Here is a 23,401-nt window from a genome sequence, read left to right on the forward strand (position 1 = left end):
AAAAATTTCACACACTCTGGGGAGCCAGATGGTCTTTTATTCATAAAATTCTATCGCTTCAGGACATTATGGAAGTTTTAAACAAACAGAGGCCATAAAGTATCCTGAATTTCAACTGGAAAGAAAGTATTTTTAAAATGTAGATACATAAACTAAAATAACCAATAGTTGATGAATAGGGATAAGTTATTTTGACTTTAAGCTGCTATAAAAAAGTCCTTGGTTGGTTTACTGTTAAGAGCATTTCCTTTTGTCTTTGAGCATCAAAGCAAAGAACAAAAAGAGAAAAGTAATAAAGGGATCTATTACCTGCAGGGATCTAATGTTTTTTAGACATTTGTGTGTGGCATTGGACTTGCTAATGCTGACAGCTCTCAAAGCTATAGAAAATGTTGTGTTGTTGCCTATGAAACATCTTAGGAGGAAAAATGTAGGGTGAAGCCTATGATTAGGAAAGTAGGAAGCAGAGGGCTGGTGAGAGAAAGGAAGTGAGATATGAAAGAAGGGAAGGGAGGAGACGGAGATGGAACCAAAGGAGAGGGAAGAGGAAGACTAAGGGTAACAAAATAAGGAACATACCACAAAGCTATAGTGATCAAAATTGCATGGTGTCAGTATTCAAAACAGATGCAACAGAATAGAGAGCCTAGAATTAACTCACGTTTCTATAGCTAACTGGTTTTTGACAAAGGTGTTAAGAATACACATTGGAAGAGAGTCTGTTTTAAAAAAAATGGTGTTGGAAAATTGGACATCCACGTGTAGAAAAAATGAAGTTAGACTCTTATCTCTAAATGAAGCTAGACTCCTGTCTCTCACCAGTTACAAAGACCAACTCAAAGTGGATTAAAGAATTACATAGAAAAACTGAAACTTTGAAACTGCTAGAAGAAAACATGGAGAAATACAGGGGAAATGCTTCAGGACCTTAGACTGATCAAGAATTTTTATATAAAACCCTCAAAACAAAGGAAATAAGATCAGAATAGACAAATGGGATTATGTTAAGCTAAAAACATTCTACACAGAGAAGAAAACACTCGACAGAGTACAGAGACACAGAATGTGAAAAAATACTTGAAATAAACACATATTACAAGGGTAGGGGTTGATATCCAGAATATATAAGGAACTAGTAAAAATTCAACAGTAAAACCCAATATTTAACTAATTAGAAAATAGGCCAAATAGATGTTTCTCAAAAGAAGATGTTCAAATGATCAACAGGTACATGAAAAAAAAAAAATACTCAATATCACTGATCATCTTGGAAATGCATATCAATACCATAGTGAGTTATCACCTTGTCCCAGTAAAAATACCTATTATCAAAAGGACCAAAGATAACAAGTGCTGGCAAGGATGTGGAGAAAAGAGAACTCTTGCATACTGTTGGTGGAAAACAGTATGAACAGTTCTCATAAAATTAAAAATGGAAATAATATATTATCCAGCAAGTCCAATACTGGTTCTATAGCTAAAGGAAAAGAATCAATATGTTGAAGAGTCATGCTCATTGCAGAACTATTCACACTAACCAAGAGATAGAAATAACCCAAGTATCCATTGACTGATGAATGGAAAAAGAAAATTTGGTACATATACGTAATGTGATACTATTTAACCATTAAAAAAAGAAGAAGAAGAAGAAAGAAAAAGAAAGCCATCATTGCAATGACATGACTGGAACTGGGAATCATTATGTTAAACAAAATAAATCAGACACTGAAAGAAAAGTATCACATGATCTTATTCATATGTGTAATCTAAAAACGTTGATCTCATAGAAACGGAGAATAGAATGGTGGTTAACAGAGTTTGGGGACAGTAGTGGGGTGAGGAGGAATGAGAAAAGGTTGATCCATGGTTACTAAGTTACAGTTAGGAGCAACAATATCTGGAGTGTTTTTGCACAGTACAGTAACTACAGACAAGTATGTACTGTACATTTCAAAAAGCTAGAACTAAGGATTTTGAAAGTTTTTATCACAAAGAAATTATAAAATTTTGAGAAGATATATATATTTAATCTAAACATTGCATAATATATTCATGTATCAAACATTACATGTTACTCCATTAATATGTACAACTTATGTTTTTGTATCAGTTAAAAATAACAAATATAGTCTAACAATTAAATTTCCCAATTACAAAAAGATTGTTCTGAAAGTAAGAAACTGCAAGATGTTATTTTATTAAATGTCATTGTTTATATAAACAAAACTATTATATCATAGAAATCTGGATTTTTATGTACTCATTGAAATGGTTTAAATGGCAACAGTGAATTAGCATATGAGTTGAATTCTGAGAATCTTACATCTGAGAATCATAACTTGAGATTGTCATGTAATGAAAATTTTGGTCTCAAGTGCTTCAACTTACAAAGAAATTTGTAATATGCAAATTTTCATTTCTAATTTAATTGCCAATTAACTGTGTCTTTTGTGATTTAATCGGTGAGATGACTCAGTTTTTACCTCAAGGAATAGTGGAGTGGTTTCTATTGGATCCAATTATTGGATCCAAAATATAAAGGCACTATCATCTCTATTCTCCCACCCTTTCAAGACCAGCTGCAGTGATCATGAACCTAAATATATCACCATTTCTTTTGAATGAATAGGCAAAACCCATTCTGCTTTTTCTTAACATGCCCTCCTCTCTCCCCACTCCCTGACCCCCATTACACACACCTTAAACTGTCAATTCCTATTTTACAGGAACAGGTGGTACAGGTACCACCTCCTCTGGGGTGATTTTCTTACCTGAATCTTCTTTTTTTTTTTTTTTTTTTTTTTTTTTTTTTTATCCATATGGGAAAGAAACTATTTGCCCAACTCAAGTGATACACCAAAAAGTATAATGCAGAGGTAGCAATTCTTTCAAAAGAAACATTTAAAACTTACAAAAGAAAATAAAGAGTTCATTAAACACTAAGTGAAAAGAAAAACCACAAACTGAAAAAAATTGGCAACATAATTATGACTCAAGAAACAAGGATTAGTAATTGTAATATGTAAGAACTACTCAAATCAGAAAAGTAGAGAAAAGATGTATATAGACAATTCTCAGAGCAATAAGTATGTGAAAGTATGCCCTACCTCTCTAATAAACAGAGAAATGCAAATTAAAATGACAACTAAATACCATTTCACACCAATTAGATTGCAAAACATTAAGCCTGATAACAGTCTCATTCACTACCATAAATAGGTACACTTTCCAGATTGATTTGGCAATAACTTCTAAGCTGAAGATGTGAATACCAGCAGACAACAGGCAGTTCTTCTAGGTGTCTGCTCTAGAGAAACCTGCAAACATGCTCAAGAGGACACATACAAGTGTCCTGTGTGGATTCTCATGATCTAAATGTCTATGGCAATTGCCTTGATGGACGTGGGTCTTTTATTATTCATGAGCTGGGTAAACAATAGACCGTCTTAACTGAGAAATTTAAGTCCTTAAATTCTTGGCAATGTCTTACATTATTTCTTTGATAAATTCCTTCACTTCCGTGTCTGTCTGTGTCATCTTCCCCACTCCTCTTCTTGGCTGCTCTGAGCTGACAGCTTTTCTTCACCATACCCTTCCACCATGATGCTCTGCCTCACCTTGGGCTCAAAGCAATGGAGACAGCCAACTGTAAACCCAAAATAAACTTTTTCTTCTCCATTAAAAAAAAAAAAAAAAAAAAAAATCCTTCACTTCAAACAATTTACAAATACAGTTTTTCCAATAAATAAAAGGTCAGGTCCACACCTGAAAACCTTAAAGTCCAGCAGTTGGTAATCCTATCTATAATTTTTAATTAGCTACTAGGTGCATCATTTACATAGATAGTCCAACATTGTCCTCACTTGAAGACAGTCTCCAAAAAGAATGATAGAGAGAAAGGAAACAAAAAGAATAGAAGGCAGAAAAAAACAAATTGTTCTCCCTTTTATAAACCATTCTGTATTAGTCTGGCTGTCCAGAGAAATGGAATCAAGAGGATATTTTACATATATATATAAATATTTTACATAGTCATATGGTATATTTGTATCTATATATCTATCTCTATACATATATCTATATATCTATATATAGATGGGAGAAAGGAAAAAAATATATATATATGATCTCCCCTTTGGATCTGTACCTCTGGAAAATGCTCTCTCTCTCTGTGTGTGTGTGTGTGTGTGTGTGTGTGTGTGTGTGTAGAGAGAGAGATTTTAAGGAATCGGGTTATGCAATAGCAAGGACTGGCAACTCCTAAATCTGCAGTACAGACTGGCAGACTGGAAATTCAAGCAGGAGTTGATGTTGCAGTCTTGAATTTTAAGGCAGACTAAAGGAAGAATTTTTTTTCCCTTTCAGGAATGACCTCAGTGTTTTTTCTTAAATCCTTCAACTGATTGAATGAGGCCCACTCACATTATAAGGATAAACTGCTTCACTCAAAGTCTACTAATTTAAATGTTAACCACTCCTAAATAATATCTTCATAGCAACGTCTAGTCTGGTACTTGATCAAACAACTGGGCACCATGGCCTAGCCAAGTGGATACACAAAATCCACCATTATGGAGCCTAACCATTAACATCTGAAGGGGAGAAAATATTATTTTTGTTTAACTCTAAGTTTGCTGTTGAACTGGATTCTTGATACAAAAGACAGATTAATAAGAGAAAAACAAGCAAGTTTATTAACATGTGCCATGCTCATCATGGTGGAGAAAAGTAACTCAGGGCAGTAGCTTAGGAGTCTGCCTTAAATAGTACTTCAACAAAGAACAATAAATCTCAGAGAAGTAGCAAGACAAAGGAAAGCAGTCTCAGGCCTCAGAGGCAGGAAAACTGTGGGAAGGTAAATTTATGGAACGAAAGTCTGCTGGCAGATTCCTCTGGCGCCACATCCCTGAGCTGAGCAAGCATTGTAAAAAGAATGTGCATTTAGTCTTCTGTGAGAAAGACTGTGAGTCTTCTGTGAGTCTTTTCTCACAGAAGACTGAATCTTCTTTTATAAGAACACCTCATCTCATTTCCTGAGTATAGCCGTATACTAGTCCTTAATACTAAAGTCACTAAAGTCTCTTTACCTTCTTGACAATCTCTTTGAAAGGTAAGGATAGTTTGTTCTCATGCTAAATATAGTACCTAGCACCTAGTAGAGAAGTTTCTACAGGCACTGTTATTTAGCTACCTCAAACTTCTTCATATTTGTCTTTCCTTACTATATTCAACTATCCAAACTCCTTTGCTGCTAGATGTGGCCCATAGTCCATATTTCCTGTCAGTTATGTGTAGGTATAAGGTTCTATGAATGGCTCCCCTTCCCAGATTAATAGCACAGATGCATGTGAGCAATTTAGAAAAAGGGTGACACATCTTTTGATGTTTCTCACATCAAAAGGGGATTCTGGGACCCCTCCTTTGAATCTGGGCTGGCTTCTGACTGTTTCGACCTGAAAAATATGATGGAAGTGAGGAAAGCACCCTTACTTGAATGTAAGTCTATTGTAGTTATCCTATGTCATATTCAGTGTGTATGGGGGACAGAAAATTCATCTCTTTAGCTCATTAATCTTTAGCTTGAGAGGAACTGTATTCATGGAACTGGAATCCAAGAACCACACCTTTGAAACTTTCTATCTCCCTGGATATAATACAGATTGTGAGATCTTAGATTTTGAGCCTAAATCTGCTACCATAATGGAGTGAGACTTTTTGGGTCTTGGGAAAGGTAAGTGAATTTTTGTATGTGAAAGAAATGTAAAAACTTTGTGACAAGAATGCAGACTTCAGTAGAGATGAATTTAAATTCTTTGCCATTTGTATTGAGAGTTGGAGAATGGAGAAATGTCTGTCTACTTCTCTTGAATCTTGGCTTTGACCAATAATTCATGGTAGAAGTAATGTTACGCCACCTTAGCAAACATAACCTTTATGACACCTAGCACTTTACTCTGCCTCTGGAGTCCTGAGCCACCATACAAGAAATCTGATTATACTGAGGATACCATGCTGTGAGGAAGCCCAAGCTAGCCATGTGGAAAGGCTGCATAAAGAAGTAAGAGCGATGCCTGTTCAACTCTCAGCTATTTCAGTTCCCTTCCCCACAGAATCATGACACACAATATTTTTAATTTGTTCTTTAAATCTATTAAACTTTGTGGTAGTGTGCTATGTAGTAAATAAGTCACTAGAACACTAGGTGAAGCATCACTTTTCCTTCTCTTTGTTTGTTCTCTTCCTGCCTGGATGTGGACACAAAATTTACAGGTCTAAGAGAACACTTGAGATTCTTGGGAGGAACAAAGATGGTGGAGTAGAGGAGAGCTGCGATTTCCAGTTGCTCTGTGACTTGGAATTCAAGCAATTGGGAATACTGCTTCCCAGTGAGGTGGGTGACAGAAGGAATACAACAATTTTCAATATCAGAATCATAAAGACCAAAATTAGGATGCAATGGCTATAGATTAGGAAAGATACCTCAGGAATACAGTCAATAACTCCTCTGTGCCAATCCATGGCAGAGGGGCAACTCAAGCAGAAAGAAAGACTAAATTTGCAAAAAAAAAAAAAAAAAAAAAAAAAAAAAAAAAAATTGGCAGAGGAGAGGGTCTATGTGAACGTGAGTGACCAAGAAACAGTGTGGTCAGCCACTGTGTAAGGGGTGCTCTGTGTTTCTCAGCTGCAGAGTAGAGTGCTGACACGGGACATCATCTTGGGGTGACCTCCCACCCGCTTTCTGCTTCAGGAGTCAGAGACTTCATAAGAAGCATTATTATCCAACTGTCCCTGAGTGTGCCTGCCATGAGATCTAGAGTCCTCCTGAAAGGGTGTGACTAAGGTGCACACAGAGGGATTTGCCCTTGGGAACTCAAATGGGGAATACAGAGTGGAGTGTGATTCTCTCCCTTTGGGTTTGAAAGCTTGCAAGATTAGCCAGAGGGAACTCAGAAACTGAACAGGTGGGCCCTTTTGTGCTTGAGCTCTGACCCTGGCAAGAAAACATTTGTGGACAGCGGAGTATGTAAGAAGATTGAGAAGTTTGTTGCTTTGCCCCAGAATGGAGTTCTTAGGAACCCACCTCCTGGATCCAGATACTCAGTAGAGATCAGCATCTGCCTGGCAATAGGGTGAATGGAGGTCTTCTCTCTAGAGCAAATACTTCATGACAAAGCTTGAAATGTTGGTCAGAACTTTAAAGAAAGAAACCAAAGAGAGCCTTAGAAGATGGAAAGCTCTCCCATGCTCCTAGATGGGCAGAATTAATATTGTCAAGTGGCCATGCTACCAAAAGCATTATACAGATTTAATGCAATTACAATTAAAATCCCAACAGCATTCTTCATAGAACTAGAAAAAGCAATTATGAAATTCATTGGGAAAAATAAAAAACCCAGAATAGCTAAGAGAATCCTTAGCCACTAAAGTGAAGCAAGCATCATCACAATACGAGACCTTAAACTATACTACAGAGCCACAAAAAAGAATGGTAACAAAAATGGCATGGTACTGGCACCAAAACAGACACTGAGACTGTGAATGGGAAAAAGATACACTCATACATTGCTGGTGGGACTGCAAATTGGTACAACCATTATGGAAAGCAGTTTGGAGATTCCTCAGAAAACTTGGAATGGAACTACCATTTGATCCAGCTATCCCACTTCTCAGTTTATACCCAAAGAACTTAAACTCCAGTGTATGACAGCGATGCAGCCACATCTGTTACCACTAAAGCTGCACTACAAGAAATGCTTAAAGAAATAATATACAAAGAACTAAAAAACAAATTCCACAGCTTTTCAAATGGATGAAGTTTTCCAGAAGAGCAATTAAGCAAATGAAAATTAAGAATGAATTAAATCTATGAAACAAATCCAAATGACTGAATATAATAAGCATCTCTCCATGATATTTTTAATATAAATGGTTTCAACTCTAATTAAAAGGCACAGATTGTCAGAATGGATTTAAAACCAAGACTCAACATGTATGCTGTTTATGATAATCTTATAGGTGAAGATATACACAAATTGAAAAATACAAGGATGGCAATAGATATTTTGTGCAAAGAGAGATCCAAAATAATCATGAGTTCTTTTTGTTATATCTGGAAGCAGATTTCAAGCAAAAACTAATGAGAAGAGAAAAGGAAGGCTACTGCATACTGCTAAAGGGAATAATCTGACAAGAAGTTACAACGATAATAACTATTTATGTCCCAAACATTAGTGCACCTAACTACATAAACCAAATTCTTGTTAAGTTCCAGATAAACCCAATAAATTATACTGGGTGATTTCAACCCACCTCTTTCAATAAGAGATATGTCATTCAAACATAATACATAAAATCAATAAAGATAACTCTATCCTAAAAGAGACTAAAAATCAAATGGACCTAAGAGATATCTGTAAAACATTTCACCCAATGATTGGCCATATTTAAGGGTTTAAAGGAAATCTTAGCAAATACACAAATATCAATAATATTCCATGCACTTATCAGATCATAATGATTGAAATTAGAAGTCAATAGCCAGAAAACTTATAAAAACTACATGAAGATTGAACAATACTCTTTTAAATGACAAAATAATCATAGAATAAATGATAAATAAAATTTAAAAATTCCTTGAATCAAACATAACTCTCCTATGTTCATATATGAATACATGACCCATGTAACTCCACATCATGTACAACCACAAGAATGGGAAGTTATGCTCCATGTATATATCATATTTCAAAATATACTCTACTGTCATGTTTATCTAAAAAGAACAAATAAATAAATCTCTAGAATCAAATAAGAACAGTATTGTAACATGACCAAATCTCTGAAACTCTCTGAAGGTGGTACTAAAGAAAGTTTATAGTATTAAGTACCCATGTTAAAGGAAAAAAATAAAACAAATATCTCAAATAAATCATCCAATGATACATCCTAAGGCCCTAGAAAAGCAGGAATAAACTAATTCCAAAACCAGTAGAAGACAGGAAATAATTAGGATCAGAGCTGAAATTAATGAAACAGAATTTTAAAATTATACAAAATATCAATACGACAAATAATTCGTTCTTTGGAAAAATAAACAAGATTGATAAACCCCTAGTTGAACTAACTGAAAAATGAGAAAGACCAAATCAACAAAATTAGAGATGAAAAAGGAAATACCACAACAGACATTTCTGAAATTCAGAGTATCATTAGGGACTATTTTGAAAACTTATATTCCATAAGCTGGAAAAATCTATAAGTATTGATAAATTTCTGGGCACATCTGACTTACCCAAATTGAACCAAGAGGATATAGAAAACATAAACAAACCAATATCAACAATGATATTGAAGCAGTAGTAAAAAGCCTTCTAACAAAGAGAAGCCCAGAACCAGATGGCTTCCCAGCTGAGTTCAACCAGACCTCTAAAGAAGAACTAACACCAGTCCTCCTTGTTTTAGTCAAGTCTTCATCACTGTGACCAAAAGACTGACAAGAACAAAATAAAGGAGGAAAATTTTATTTTGGCTCTGAAAGAATGGACATTTTTTTAAGCTGTCTGTTTTATCTCAACTCCTTAAGGTCTCCCTCCCAGTAATGGGAACAAAGCCCTTAAAGCTGTTCCAGGAAACAGCCCCAAACAGAGAGTAAAAGAGTAAATTGAGCCTGATAGCCAGATAGTGCTCAAACAGTAGGATTACCAGAAACTATTGACCAGAATCTACGCCCTGTTGTAAAACATTGTGAAACATGTTGTATGTTATCAGCAAACCCAGACCCCCTTTGAAATTTCCCGGCAGCTTTGTTCCCCATTTTTCCTTTTTTTCCCCCTTTTTCCCCCTTTCATGTGCGACCCCTCCCGATGTGTGGTTTCTGCCTTTATAAACCTACAAGATTTTCTGCTAGGGACTTGACTCCTCGACTCCTGCATGAGTCACGAGTTGGGTCCCAGCGCGCTGGAATAAACACCTCTTGCGGTTTGCATCAAGTGACGCCTCCTGCGGTTGATTGGGGTTGCCGTCAATCCATGGGACAGAGTTGGGGTTTCCTTTTTGGGGGCCTTACAGCTCGCAGTTTCAGAAGTTCAGTACACAGTCAGCTGACTCTATAGCTCTGGGTCCAAGACAAGGCAGAATATCATGGCAGAAGAGCTTTGAGGAGGAAAGTAGGTTAGGACATGGTAACCAGGAAGAAAGAGAGAGAGAGAGAGAGAGAGAGAGAGAGAGAGAGAGAGAGAGAGAGAGAGAGAGAGAGAGAGGGCTCTCTGCTCACCAGGGACAAAATAAGATCCCCAAAGGCATGTCTCTAATGACCTACCTTCTCCAGTTACACCCTACCTGTCTACAATTATACCCAGTTAATCCATATCAGTGGATTTACTGGTTAGGTTAGATCTCTCATAATCTAATCATTTTACCTCTGAAAATTTTGGCATTGCCTCACACATGAGCTTTTGGGGAATACCTCATAGCTAAACCATAACTCTTCTCAAACAATTCCATGAAATAGGAAGGGAGAAAACCCCCACAAATTCATTCTATAAAGCTAGTATCACCCTGATCCCACAACCAAAGACATATCAAGAAAGAAAACTACAGACCAATATCCCTGATGAACATAGATGTAAAAACAACCTTAATAAAATATTAGCAAACCACATTCAAAAACACATTAAGAAGACTATACCATGATAAACTCCTTCAACCCGGGGATGCAAGTTTGGTTCAATAAATATAAATAAATAAATGCAATCCATCACAGAAGTAGAATCAAAGGCCAAAATCACATGATCATCTCAGTAGGTGCAATAAAACACATCTGACAAAATTCAGCACCCTTCAGTTTAAAAATACTAGATAAACTAGGGATCGAAGGAACTTATCTCAACATCTTAAAGTCTATATATGATAAACACAAGATAATATCATACTGAAAACAGAAAAATTGAAAGGATTTCCTCTAAATCTGGAACATGACATCTCCTCTATTCAATATAATTCTTGAAACACTGGCCAGAGAATTGGGTCAGAGAGGAAAATTAAAGGGATACAAATAGGAAATGAAGCCAGATTATCTCTGTTTGCTAATAACCCAAAAACTCCACCAGAAGACTTCTAGAGCTGATAAGTTCAACATAGTAGGAAGTAAGATCAATAGATGAAAGTCATAGCTTTTTTATACCGCAATAATGAATCTGCCAAGAAAGAAATAAAGAAAAATACTCCATTCACAAAAACCTCAAGAAAAATACTTGGGAATAAATCTAAATAAGGAAGTAAAAGACCTCTACAATAAAAATTTTAAAACATTGGAGAAAAAAAATGAAAAAGGCATGAGAATATGGAAATACCTGCCATATTTGTGGATAGGTACAATTAATATCATCACATGGCTGCTATCGTTTTTGGTGAACCCCAAAGCACATGTATGAATAATGCAAACGAGTCTACAAGTGAAATGAATGGGTATAAGAGCCTTAACCCAATCAGTGAGTTAATCTCCTGAGTGATAACTGAAGGCAGATAGGGGGATAGGGGTAGGGTATGGCTGGAGGAGGTTAGTCACTGAGGTTATGCCTTTGGGGTTTACATTTTGTCCTAGTGGGGAGAGTGCGCTCTCTCTCTCTCTCTCTCTCTCTCTCTCTCTCTCTCTCTCTCTCTCTCTCTCTCTCCCCTCTCTGGTATGATGTCTTGAGTTGCTTCCCTCATCCACACTTTTCTGTCAAGTTGTTCTTTGAGTCCCAAGGAATGGAGCTGGCTGTCTACGGACCTCTGAAACGATGGGCCCTAAAGTACACTTTTCTTTCCTTAAAATTGTCCTTGTCAGGTCTTTGTTCACAGTAGTGAAAAAGCTGACTAAACCAATGACCATGTAACAAAAAGTGATCTACAGATTCAATGCAATCCCCATCAAAATACCAATGACATTCTTAACAGAACTAGAAAAAAATAGCTTTAAAATTTATATGGACAAATAGAAGACCCAGAATAACCAAAGCAATCCTAGGCCACAAGAGTGAGGCTGGAGGCATCACAATACCAGATCTCAAATTTACAACAGAAGCTACAAGAACAAAAACAACATGGTATTGACAGAAAAACAGATATGAAGACCAAGGGAATAGATTAGAAGACACAGAGAAAAATCTGCATGAATGCAGTCATTTGATACTTTACAAAAGTACCAAAAGCATATGTTGGAGAAAACAGCTTTTTGTAGCAAATAATGCTCAGAAAACTGGATATTCACATGGAGAAGAATGAAAGAAAACCCCCATCTTTCACCAGGCACAAAAGTCAACTCAAAATGAATCAAAGACCTAGGATTTAGACCAGAAACAATGAAACTGCTAGAAGAAAACACAGGAGCAACACTCCAACACATTTGTACAGGCAACAACTTCTTTAATAAGACTCCTAAAACTCACAAAAATAAAACCAAGAATCAATAAGGGAGATAGTGTAAAAGTAAAAAAAAAAAAAAAAAAAAAAAAAAAGTCTACAGAGGATTAATAACCAGAGTATACAGAGTATATAAGGAACTCAAAAAGCATAACACTGAAAAAAAGAATAACCCCCTCAATGAAAGGGCAAAATTTCTAAAGAGACCATTCTCAAAAGAAGAAATACAAATGGTAAACAAATATACGAAAACAATGTTTAACATCTTTAGCCATCAAGGCCGTGCAAATCAAAACTACACTGAGATTTAATCTCACCCCAGTTAGAATGACAATCATCAAGAATACAAAGAGCAATAATGGCTGGTAATTTGTGAAGGAAAAGATATCCTTAAACATTGTTGGTGGAACTGCAACTTAGTTCAGCCACTTCGTATTTATCCAATAGAGCTAAAATCAGGATGCCATACTGATTTGTGCATACCAATGTTTATATCAGCACAAATCACAATAATCAAGTTATGGACCCAGTCCAGGTGCTCATCAATTAATGAATGAACAAAGAAAATGTGGTACGTATACACAATGGAGTTCTGCTCAGAAGAGTGAAATTATGTCATTTGCTGTTAAATGGTAGAAAATGGAGAACAATATACTAAGTGAAATAAGCCAGTCTTAGAAAGACAAGGTTGAAAGTTTTCCCTCATATGCAGAAGCTAGAGAAGAAATAGGAATTTTAAAAATTAAGGGAGATCAGTAGAAGTAGAGGACCAAGGGAGACAGAGCAGGGAAGGGAAAGGTGAAGAAATGGGGAATGAATTTTTCTATGTGCAAATAAGAATAGATCACAATGCACTCCAATTTTAACTCTAATGCAGCAATCAAAAATAAACCAATAGTAGGAAGACAGGGTCTAGGAAGGGGGCCCAGGGGTGGGATGATGGAGAGAAGAGGATATTGCTCAGGATTGAAATGGAGAAAGCTGTTATATGCATTTATGTATATGTCAGAATGAACCCCACTATAACTATAATGCACTAAAAAATTTTAAAAAGAAAACACTTGAGATCATATGACAAAAAAAAAAAGACACAAATTAATTAATAAAGAATTCAGAGAGGAAAGACTGAAAGAGCTTGGATCTTTGCTGACATCCTTGATACATTTATACCAGCAAGATCTAGACCGGCTCATCTGGAGATAAAGCCCTGTTTCCTTAGGCCAATGATATTTTGGCTTTGTTACTTGTCACCAATTACATTGAGAGTTGATTCAACTCTCAATAAATATTTGCTTATTGATTGCATCAATTTCATTGAATCCTTTGTTCTCCAGTCTCATCTTTTCTGAAAGTGTTTACCTTCAACGGTGTGATTTCTCTGGGATTTATGGACCTCACTTAAAGAACACACTTTTATGTTAGTACTTTTCTCAGAGATGCTCAGCTCTGGTTGGTCTCCACCTGTCCAACTCTGTTCCTTTCCCCAGTCTTTATTAGAAAAGCGTTTTATTTACTAGGAACCCCTTTAAATGTTCAGTTTGAAGTCTGTGACTCTAAGATGTAGGGTCATTTTAAATGAAAACACCTCCTCTTTTTGCCTCGGTTGTAAGTTTGAATGAGAACTTTCTGAACAAGGGGAACTTCCCAACACAATCAAATTCCTGTTGCCTTTATTCTTCAACTTTTAAGTTCTTCTGATTATTGTGGGTTCTCTTAGTAAAGCATAGACAGCAAATCGTAATAAAATAAAAATTCCATGTGTAATTATCTCCTCTAAGTTCTCAAAAACTCATGACCCTGAGGCAAACATTGTGGGAAAAAACCAGCAATGATGCCAGAAACTCTCTCAGTACTGACTTCCTAAAAAAGGGTTCCTTTTCCTCCACTCAAGCCCTCATGGCCAATGTTATCAGGGTGAGTAATAAAAAAATCATGTTCTAGCTTCTCTTGCTGAAAACTTCAATTTCTTATGGCTTGATGAGAGAGACTGCATAGAGGCCTAGGGTTAGAGCACAAGAATTGGAGTTAATCAGGTCTGGTAGAAATTTCTCATTTTGTCCCTTATTGATGTTATAATCCTGATAAAGTTCTTTTGAAACCCAAGTTTCCTCCCCTGTCAATGCCAGAATGGGGTCTTCAAGGGGAGGGTTGTTTTGAAGATTAAATGAGATAGTATACATAAAATGTCTACTCCAGAACTTCACTCAGAGAAAAGAAATAAATGACAACTCTTTACCCCACTGTAAAGAAAGTGAAGTACTTAAAACTAAACCCCCACAATGCACATATGAGATATTCTTTTTAAAATGAGTTTTGGGGATTATCATATGTCAATTCTCCACTTCTGTTAAAAAAAAAAAAAAAAAAAAAAGAAAGAAAGAAAAAAAACCCACTCTGTCTTAAAATAGGAATAAAATAATTAATTATAAATCAATAAGAAGCCAGCCTTGGTGGCACAGTCCCATAAGCCCAGCTACTCACTGCAAGATAGGCTGAAGCAGGAAGATCACAGTTTGAAGCCAGTATTAGCAACTTAGTGAGATCCTGTCTCAAAACAAAAAATAAAATGAATTGGGGATGTGCTCAATGATAGAGGACCCCTGGCTTCAATATCCTGTACTGCAAAAGGGAAAAAAAAATGAAAGAATGCTAAAACACCAATGTATTACCATTTGGTATAATTTAGACTTCAAGTCTTCTAAACAGAAATATTGAAGAGGAAGTAAAAACTGCTTTGGAAATACTGTATCAGATAAAAACTAAGAGTTTCCCAATGTCAACTTTAAGATAAATAACTTAGTAGTAAAATTAAATAAGGCAGAATACCAAAAATGATGGTATCTCAACAAACAAACCATAACAAATATCTAATGAATCCTGATGGTTAAAGTGACTGAGTGGCCAAGGACTTCCTCAATTTCTCCAGTAAACAGTCTCTGAACATTTGTTCTTTTAAAGAGTAATTTATGAAAAATAATACATCATCCTGAACTATACCTTTACATGGAATAAAAACAGAATGTAGTCTATATATTTAATGATAGACTAAATGTGGTAAAAAGATTTGTTCTACAACTTAATATGTACTTGGACCTGTTCACTCATGTGATAAAGATTTTCCAGAGTTCACAGAAATTTTCTTTACACAGATAGCCCATTTCTGTGAAGTAATATTGTGAGACCTTTTTATTTGCTTCAGAACCCAAGTCTTCATCACAGTATCACAACTGGAACCCTTGTTTCTTACAATGACAAGTTCTGCTGACTTTTAGGACTTTGGGAAGGAGACAATGGTCTTGGGCTGAGGGTATTGATTTCATTCCTTCCTGTTTTCTGGGACCTGAAAGTGAGCACTGAATAGGACATTTTCAAGATAATAATCTTCAGAGTGACTTCCTGAGAGATTATTTTTAGAAAAAACACTTGGAAAAAATCTGCACCTCATGGACATGCACTGTGTAAAATTCTTCCTTTTTGAAGAAAGTCTTTTGCATATGAAGTCAGGCTAAAATTTACTTAAAATATAGAAATGTACTGATAGATTCCTCCTTATTTTACAGGGTTGAAAGTCTTTATGTAGTCAAATTATTCACTGAGTAAGTGATTTTTCAAGTGGTACATCCACTTCAGTAAACAAACTTCAAAAGTAGCCCTTCAAGGGGGAAGAACATCTCTGTACCAGCCCACTGTAAGTCATTACAACACATAACTGCAGGAAACCAAAAATAACAAAACACCCTACAGAAACCACAAAGGAAAAATAATATCAAAATTAATACATTTGGAAACTTCATTTACATAATAGTAAAGCAAGGGAGAGTTAGCTTTTGCTCCATAGAGGTCTTCCACCTTCAAACATTACTTAAAAATTAAAAAGAAAAAGCAAGAAAACAGAAAGTCACATTCTGTGCATTGTCTGTTACGGATGCTGGAGTCAGGAAAACATCAGAAATTATCTTGGATCTTGAGAGCTGCCAGCTTAATGACAATTGCAGTTAGAGTTTGCACTTACTTTTTTCTGGGTAAAAGTAACAACAGCAAACCACTATTTACAGTTTTACTGCTTCTTGGCCTAGTAAATCTCAAATCAAGACAACAGGAAGCAAAGATTCCAGGAATTTAATTTATATAGTCCTTTACATTTCATTGTGTATGAACTTAAATTTTATGTAAGTAGTCTGGAAATGTCAGCAATATTTGACAATAAAATTTTATTCACAATTCTGTTATAGTCATTACTCAATAAAATTACTTATTTGAATAGAAGAGAAAAAAAAGAACAAAGAAAATAAATGCTTCTTGATATGGAAATTTTCAATGATTACTTAGTGTGTCATTCAGCTTCATGTCACTATAATAAATACCTGAGATCAATTCATGGAAAGAAAAGATTCATTCTGGCCCAAGGTTCTGGAGGTTTTGGCCCATGGCCAGGTGGCCCTATTGCTTCTGGGACTGTAGCAAGGCCGCACATCATGATGGAAAACATAAACTGGAGCGAAGTTGAAACTGAAGTTTTGAGATGAAACTAGATTCCCTGCCTCACCAATTTTCTTCTGGGTTCTTGGCTCATAAATTTGAAGAATAAAGTCTACAGACAATAACAGAAGGGAGGAGTAAACGGGGTAGGATTTATTTCATGGGAAGAGAGAGAACTTCTGATATGCAGGAAGGGGCCTGATAGCAGGAAAACCCATTTTAGTGTGCTAACTTAGGGGCTTATATGGTTTGGGGTATAGCATTGAGCAAGATTATGTAAAATAGGAATTGAAAAAGTACCAGTCAGTAATCAAAATCTATGTAGAACAGGCATTGGGAAAAGCATCAGGGCTACTGCCTTTGATTTTTAATCCTCCTTCTAACTCCCATTCAGGTTCCCCCCACTTTCCATTTTCCCACCTCTGGGAAAAAGGGGTTGACTGGAGTGTCCCCACAGGTGAGTCTCATTGTGGTTTACATTCAAAAAAGGCCTTGATGGTGTCCATTAATGTTTTTACTAGTCAGCCTCCTGGTCTGGTCTCTGCCCTTGAATGGGGCACACTACCCTGGTCATTCTACTATCTATTCTATTCTATTCTATTCTATTCTATTCTATTCTCAAAGTCACCCACCTTGCAGAGCACAAGAGAGCAAGAGAAAGGTGCTGGGGAACCACTATCCCCTTCGAGGACATGCCTCCAATACCTGAATATCACCCACTAGTCCCCATCTCCTAAAGACTTCCCCATCTCCAAACAGTGCCACTCTGGAGCATAAGCCTTTAAGGGTCACTCCAGATCCAATCATAGCACTTAGTGTCAGACTCTCCCCATCTTCAAGCAATCTCCAGGAGTCAACACCCTCTAGGAAATGAGAAGAAAGAAGATTTGGCTCCTGTCTCTTCTGAATCTCCCCTTATCCCAATCTTCAGTCCCCCCTCAGTCTCGGAAAATCTTAGGCCATGGTTGTCTGACTATTCTGAGATGAACTATTGTTATTGTCTTTCCAATTTAAGCAAAAAAAAGTACTTCAAATAGGACTATGCTTGGGCTACACTCTGCACCAACTACTCAGGATCTCGAGTGAGCTCTCTTTGTGGGTATTTTTAAAACCTGCTCAGATGTTTCCAATGTACATTTGAGACTGTGAAAAATTTGAAATCTATTCACCATTATATGGCGCCAGGTATCTCCTCTGCCACTTTATTCCACCTGTAATGTCTGTTCTTTGATGTGTAATTTTTGCCAGGAATAAGAATTCCAAAGTCCCTAGGCATACACACACAATTCTCAAGGACTAAATACTTTTCAGATATACTTTTCATAATATAGCTTAAATTCATATCCAAGAAGGAAACAATTTTCCTGAATCCTGCTCAATCTGCAGAAATCATTCTGTCTCAAAGAAAGAAAACAGAATATACTATTAGGCAGAACTGCTCAAACAAATAAATGAAAATAAGGAATGAGACACCTTACAAAGTTCATCTTGATATCTACCTAGGAGGCGAGAACATTCCACACTAAATATGACTGTGGAAGACCAGAATATGCTACCCCAAAATATGTCTCTTGGCATAAGGATGATTTTGAGCTGATTATTTTGAGAAACTAAGGACACAGGGGATGCTCTGAAGAGTAGGAGTTACCCTTCTGTAGGATAAATTCACACATATAAAGGACATCTCCATTTGTAAGTCTGTCTCCCACTCTGTACCAGGAAGAAAAGGATGACTTTATACCAGAGACTATTATCAGTGGACATATATACATATATAACAAACCTCCCTTTTTACGATGTTTTTCCTAGCCTTCTCCACATCCGTCTGGCTTCATTTCAAAAGAGTGTGGTATTAAAGCCACTTCTTTGAGACTTACACATTCCTGTGGGTACCCCCCACATACATATGAGATACACATTAATAAATTTGTTTATCTCTTATTGATCTGCCTTTTATTCTAGAAGTCTATCCCAACTAAGAACTATGAAGGATGGAAAGAAAAATATTTTCCCTTCCCTATATTTACCTTGCATCACACACCAAGGAAAGCTTCAAAAGTGAAGTAATTTTTTCCCCCCTTAGGGCAGGTACTTATCCTCCCCTCCAATCTTCATAAGTAGTAAAAGGAGCCTTTTTTCTTCTTTCCTTCTCCATATTTCTCTGGGTTAGAGACAAGGAAAGAGTTGCTACATAAGTCACATTACCATATTTGTACCTTTTCCATCAAACTAGGGAGTGAATCAACCTCAAATACCCATAGAAGGATGGACTACATATGGGGGAAATGTAGCTTCCTATGCATTCAGATCAGAAGCTGTTAGAGGTACACTTTTTTCCATCAGACCTGTCTGGAGGAAGTAAGCTATAGTCTAGTGCTTCTCAAGTTAAAAAAAATTCATACAACATATAGCTTATTTGCACAAGACTTAAGAGTTCATTTACAGGGATAAGCTAAAAATAAAGCAAGTACTGTGGAGTTCACCTACAGCTTATGTGAACAAATGAGATTCTTCATAGCCAAATGTTGTACAAGTCTAGTGATTATCAAAAGCTTAACAATTAAGATATTTTTATAAACTTTGTAGTTAAAAAGTTGATTATCCCAGAGAGCTTTTTATTTTTATTCCTTTGAACATGGAAAAAAGAGAAACTGTGATCATAATAGCAAGAAACAAGATGAATGGTTTTAAAATTACATAAGATATTTGTCACAATTATCTAGTCTCTAACAGTCTCTTCTTCATTGTATGTTTATTGTCCCTGGAATATTAATATTCATTATCCTTCTCTTCTTTATCTTGCTACAAAGGACAGTAAACACCACAGCTCTGGAATTTCACAGAGTATTTTTTTGTCAACAAGATTATTTTCTCCAAGGTTTCTCATCAAATATCATTATGATCTATAACTTATTTTAATTTTAACCAAGGTTGATTCCGGTCTTAAGGTTTGGAATTTTGATTCCCAAACAAAATTGCTGAATAGTGGTTAAGTAAAAGAAAAGTTTACTAGTAATGTTGGGGCTCAGAACATGATACCCCAAATTAGAGGCATCTTGGTGTGCTGAATACGCTGAACTGAATAAGATAGAAGGGTCTCAGAAGCAAGATCTTTCCGACCTTTTCCCATCCTCCTAGCTTACACCCAACATTCACCCCTAAAGTGAACAATAGAAACCATAATTACTCTTTCCTGAGGCTCTCGGAAAAACTGGAACTTCTCTCCTCTAAAGCAAGCCAGAAGGTTACTCTCTCCCTTCTCTCTTCTCCTTTAAGGACCCTTATTACAGAGGAATCCAGGATGAGGAAAAAGAATGCTACATGGAAAAGCTAAGAAGAATCTGAACAGAGAGCTCTTGCTGGGGTCCCCTCTCTATCATATCATACGCTTTTGTCCAATCACATTGGTCCACAATTGTCCATGCTCATCAGACCTAAGTATAAAAATAGAGAATTTTCCCTGAGCATTTGGGTTTTCATTTCTGAAAGTTCCTATGTTATGTAAACTTTTGATTAAGTAAAATTGCCACAGTTTTCTCTTGCTAACCCATGTTTTGCTGTAGGAGTATTAGCCATGTCACTTGGTGATAAAGTTGTCACACCTTTCAGCACCTGCAGTGGCTAATGGTAAACATGAAGAATTCCTCAGGTAAAATATTAGAAGTATCTCCTATACACATGTCTCATGGACAGTTTTTTATGTTACAAAGAAGAAGGTAGAGTGTTAACAAAATAAAGTTACATTTTCTTTACTGAAGAAATTCTCAGCTTTGCACATGGTCGTGTGCATTATGACTCCGAGAGAATATAGTAAAACTTCTTCTCAAGTTTACTTGATAAAATATTATTATTTTTCTTATTGAATCTTCCTTGACTGGCTTTCTGATAGCAAAAGTAGAAAAGTCACCAGTTGTCTTGCTATTAAATATGCCTGGATCTGCAGGATGGGCAGCAGCTGCTCTTAGGAGAAAGGCTGAAGCATAGGTCCTGCCCACAACTACTGAATTGGCACCTGCAAGATTCCCAAGGCCATTCTTGGCATATTCAAATTTGAGAAGGCTTGGACTTCAGGATACTCCTGAGGCCAAGATGACAGTGCTTTTTAGTATCTTTCTGGAATGTAAATTTCATGATAAAAATTGTTTTGCTCACAGGTGTATCCTACATTCCTGTAATAGTGTTGTAGAACATAATAGGTATTGATAAATGTCTATGGACATATGGGTTATTCTCCCACACAACGTGTTGATTAATTATCCATTATGTTCTTCCCATAGCATTTAATATTAATTTGACATAACCTTGATTTGATGCCTCAGGGGTTGCATATGGGTTTTGGCAGGAAGAAATGATGATCTTTCTAGAAGACATCTCTCCATAGTAACTTGCAGTCTTCTGGATGGACTATAAATTTATTGCAAACATATAGAGGATGGTTGAAAAGAATCGACTATGGGAAAATAAGTAATAAACATTTATTCTCTAGGTCATGGAGGTAAGATTTCCTGCAAGTGTTTTATCATCTTAAAATCTAGATTAACTGTGTTACAGCAACTTCCCTCTGAGTTCTACAAGATCAGGTTCTCTTTATTCACAGAGGTTGTCGCTCTGCAATGGTTTCTTTGGTGTGTGATCTTCACTCTGGGCCTCTTTCTTCCTCCCTTCTTGCTCAGATTCACATTCCTGTAGAATACAAGTCTTGCAGTGCCACATGGTTTCCAACACTAATATGATTTGCAATTAAGCCCCTGATGATCTTTGTAAATTGAGATAATGGATTTAACTCCTATTTAGGGTGATTGTGGAACAGCTTTGATGTGGAATTATAAAATACGGACACATTTCCTGATTCAATAATGATGTAGCTTTCATATCTAAAAATACCACAAAAGTATAATTTGGTATAAATGTGTAGTTAATGGAATCAAGGACATCTTTATGGGATAGCAAATAGGTCATTGCTCGTTTGGGGTCTAAAAACACAGTGAAGAGCCTCCTTCACTCCATTATCACCACAAAATAGCTCCTCAGAACTTTAGTATGGACTCAAACTTGGTCATTAGTAACTTCTGAAGAAACCCCAACCTTCCCCTCCAGTCTTGCATTCTCTTCCAGCATCTGCCTTTTCCAAATACTCCCTCTTCCCTCTGTTGGTAATATGTTGGGTCTCCTCCTCACTACATAAAGCCAGTTAGGTCCTGCTGGACTGTGAGCTACTCAGGGATGGGGTGTCCATTTTCTCGTTTATGTATCCCCAATATCAAGCATCATGGCACTCGTTCATTCATTTAATAAGCATTTTAAGGAACTTATAAATGAAAGACCAAAGACCAATGAATGAATAATTTGACCCTAAGAAGTATAAGCAATTCTATGTCTAGAATGTATCCTCCAGAGTTCTTGTGTTGTAATTTAGTTACCAATTTAACAGTGCTGAAAGATGGAAACGTTAAGAGGTGATTGATATTATTGAGGGAGTGGGATAGTTACCAAGCCAGTGGGTTCCTCACATGAGGATGGGGTTGCTTTCCACATGTACTCTCTCACTGTGTGATATACCCATCCACTTAACGACGTGGCAATGAGGCCTCCACGAGATGTGGACCCTCCATTTTGGACTCCCCATCCTCCAGAACCCTGGGTCAAATGAACTTCCATTGTTTATAAATTACCCATGGAATGTCATTCTGTTAGAGCACCTTGAAATGAAGACAGCAATACAAGTCTTCTAAGCAAGACCAAATCCCACTTAGTATGCCAGTTCTTTCTTCATTCAGTTTTCAAATGTTTTACATGGTTTATTATAATAATAATAAAAATGTATCTAGCATCTGTCATGAAGCAGGCACTTTGCTAATGACTCTGATACAGGGATGCTGAAGTACTTATGACTTTCTCTAATTAAAAAAACAAATTAATAAAAATCTTCCTTGAAGACAGTGTTCAGTGATCTGTCTCAATTATCACCTGTTCCTCTGATTCTCCCAGGTTCTTTTCACCACAACTTAAAACATGACTGTAGTTTCACTTTAACAGTTCTCTATTTCCCATGTATTAATTTTTCGGTAGTTATTCTGTAATCCCGCCAAGGAAGAGATAACATCTCAAACATTTTTGATGTTCTATTTCTTGTCCCCTTCCACTCCAATCCTCATCAGAATATTTATCACTAAAGAGGTATCCAACACACACTTGATCTTTGAGAGTCTCTTCTTTTCTCTATCCTTTCTCTCTTTCCTTTTTTCCCTTAAAGTCATATTTGATACTTAACTGCCTTTAATTATTACATTAAGACTGTCCCAGAGGGACACTGGTTGTCCATCAACATCCTGCTTTTCATCTGTTGTCCTGTTATTATTAATAGTACACTTTCACTCTCACTAAGTCCTCCATTTTCATGAAAAATTATACAGTCACCCTAGCTACAGGGAAATATGCTAGAGAGGATTGAACAGGCTAGAAAAGTGTCCTATCACCTAGGTAACTACAAAGAGGATGCAATGTAGGAGTAGTAGTTCTG

This window comes from Sciurus vulgaris, assembly GCF_902686455.1.
Source record: "Sciurus vulgaris genome assembly, chromosome: 10".
NCBI classification, from domain to species: domain Eukaryota; kingdom Metazoa; phylum Chordata; class Mammalia; order Rodentia; family Sciuridae; genus Sciurus; species Sciurus vulgaris.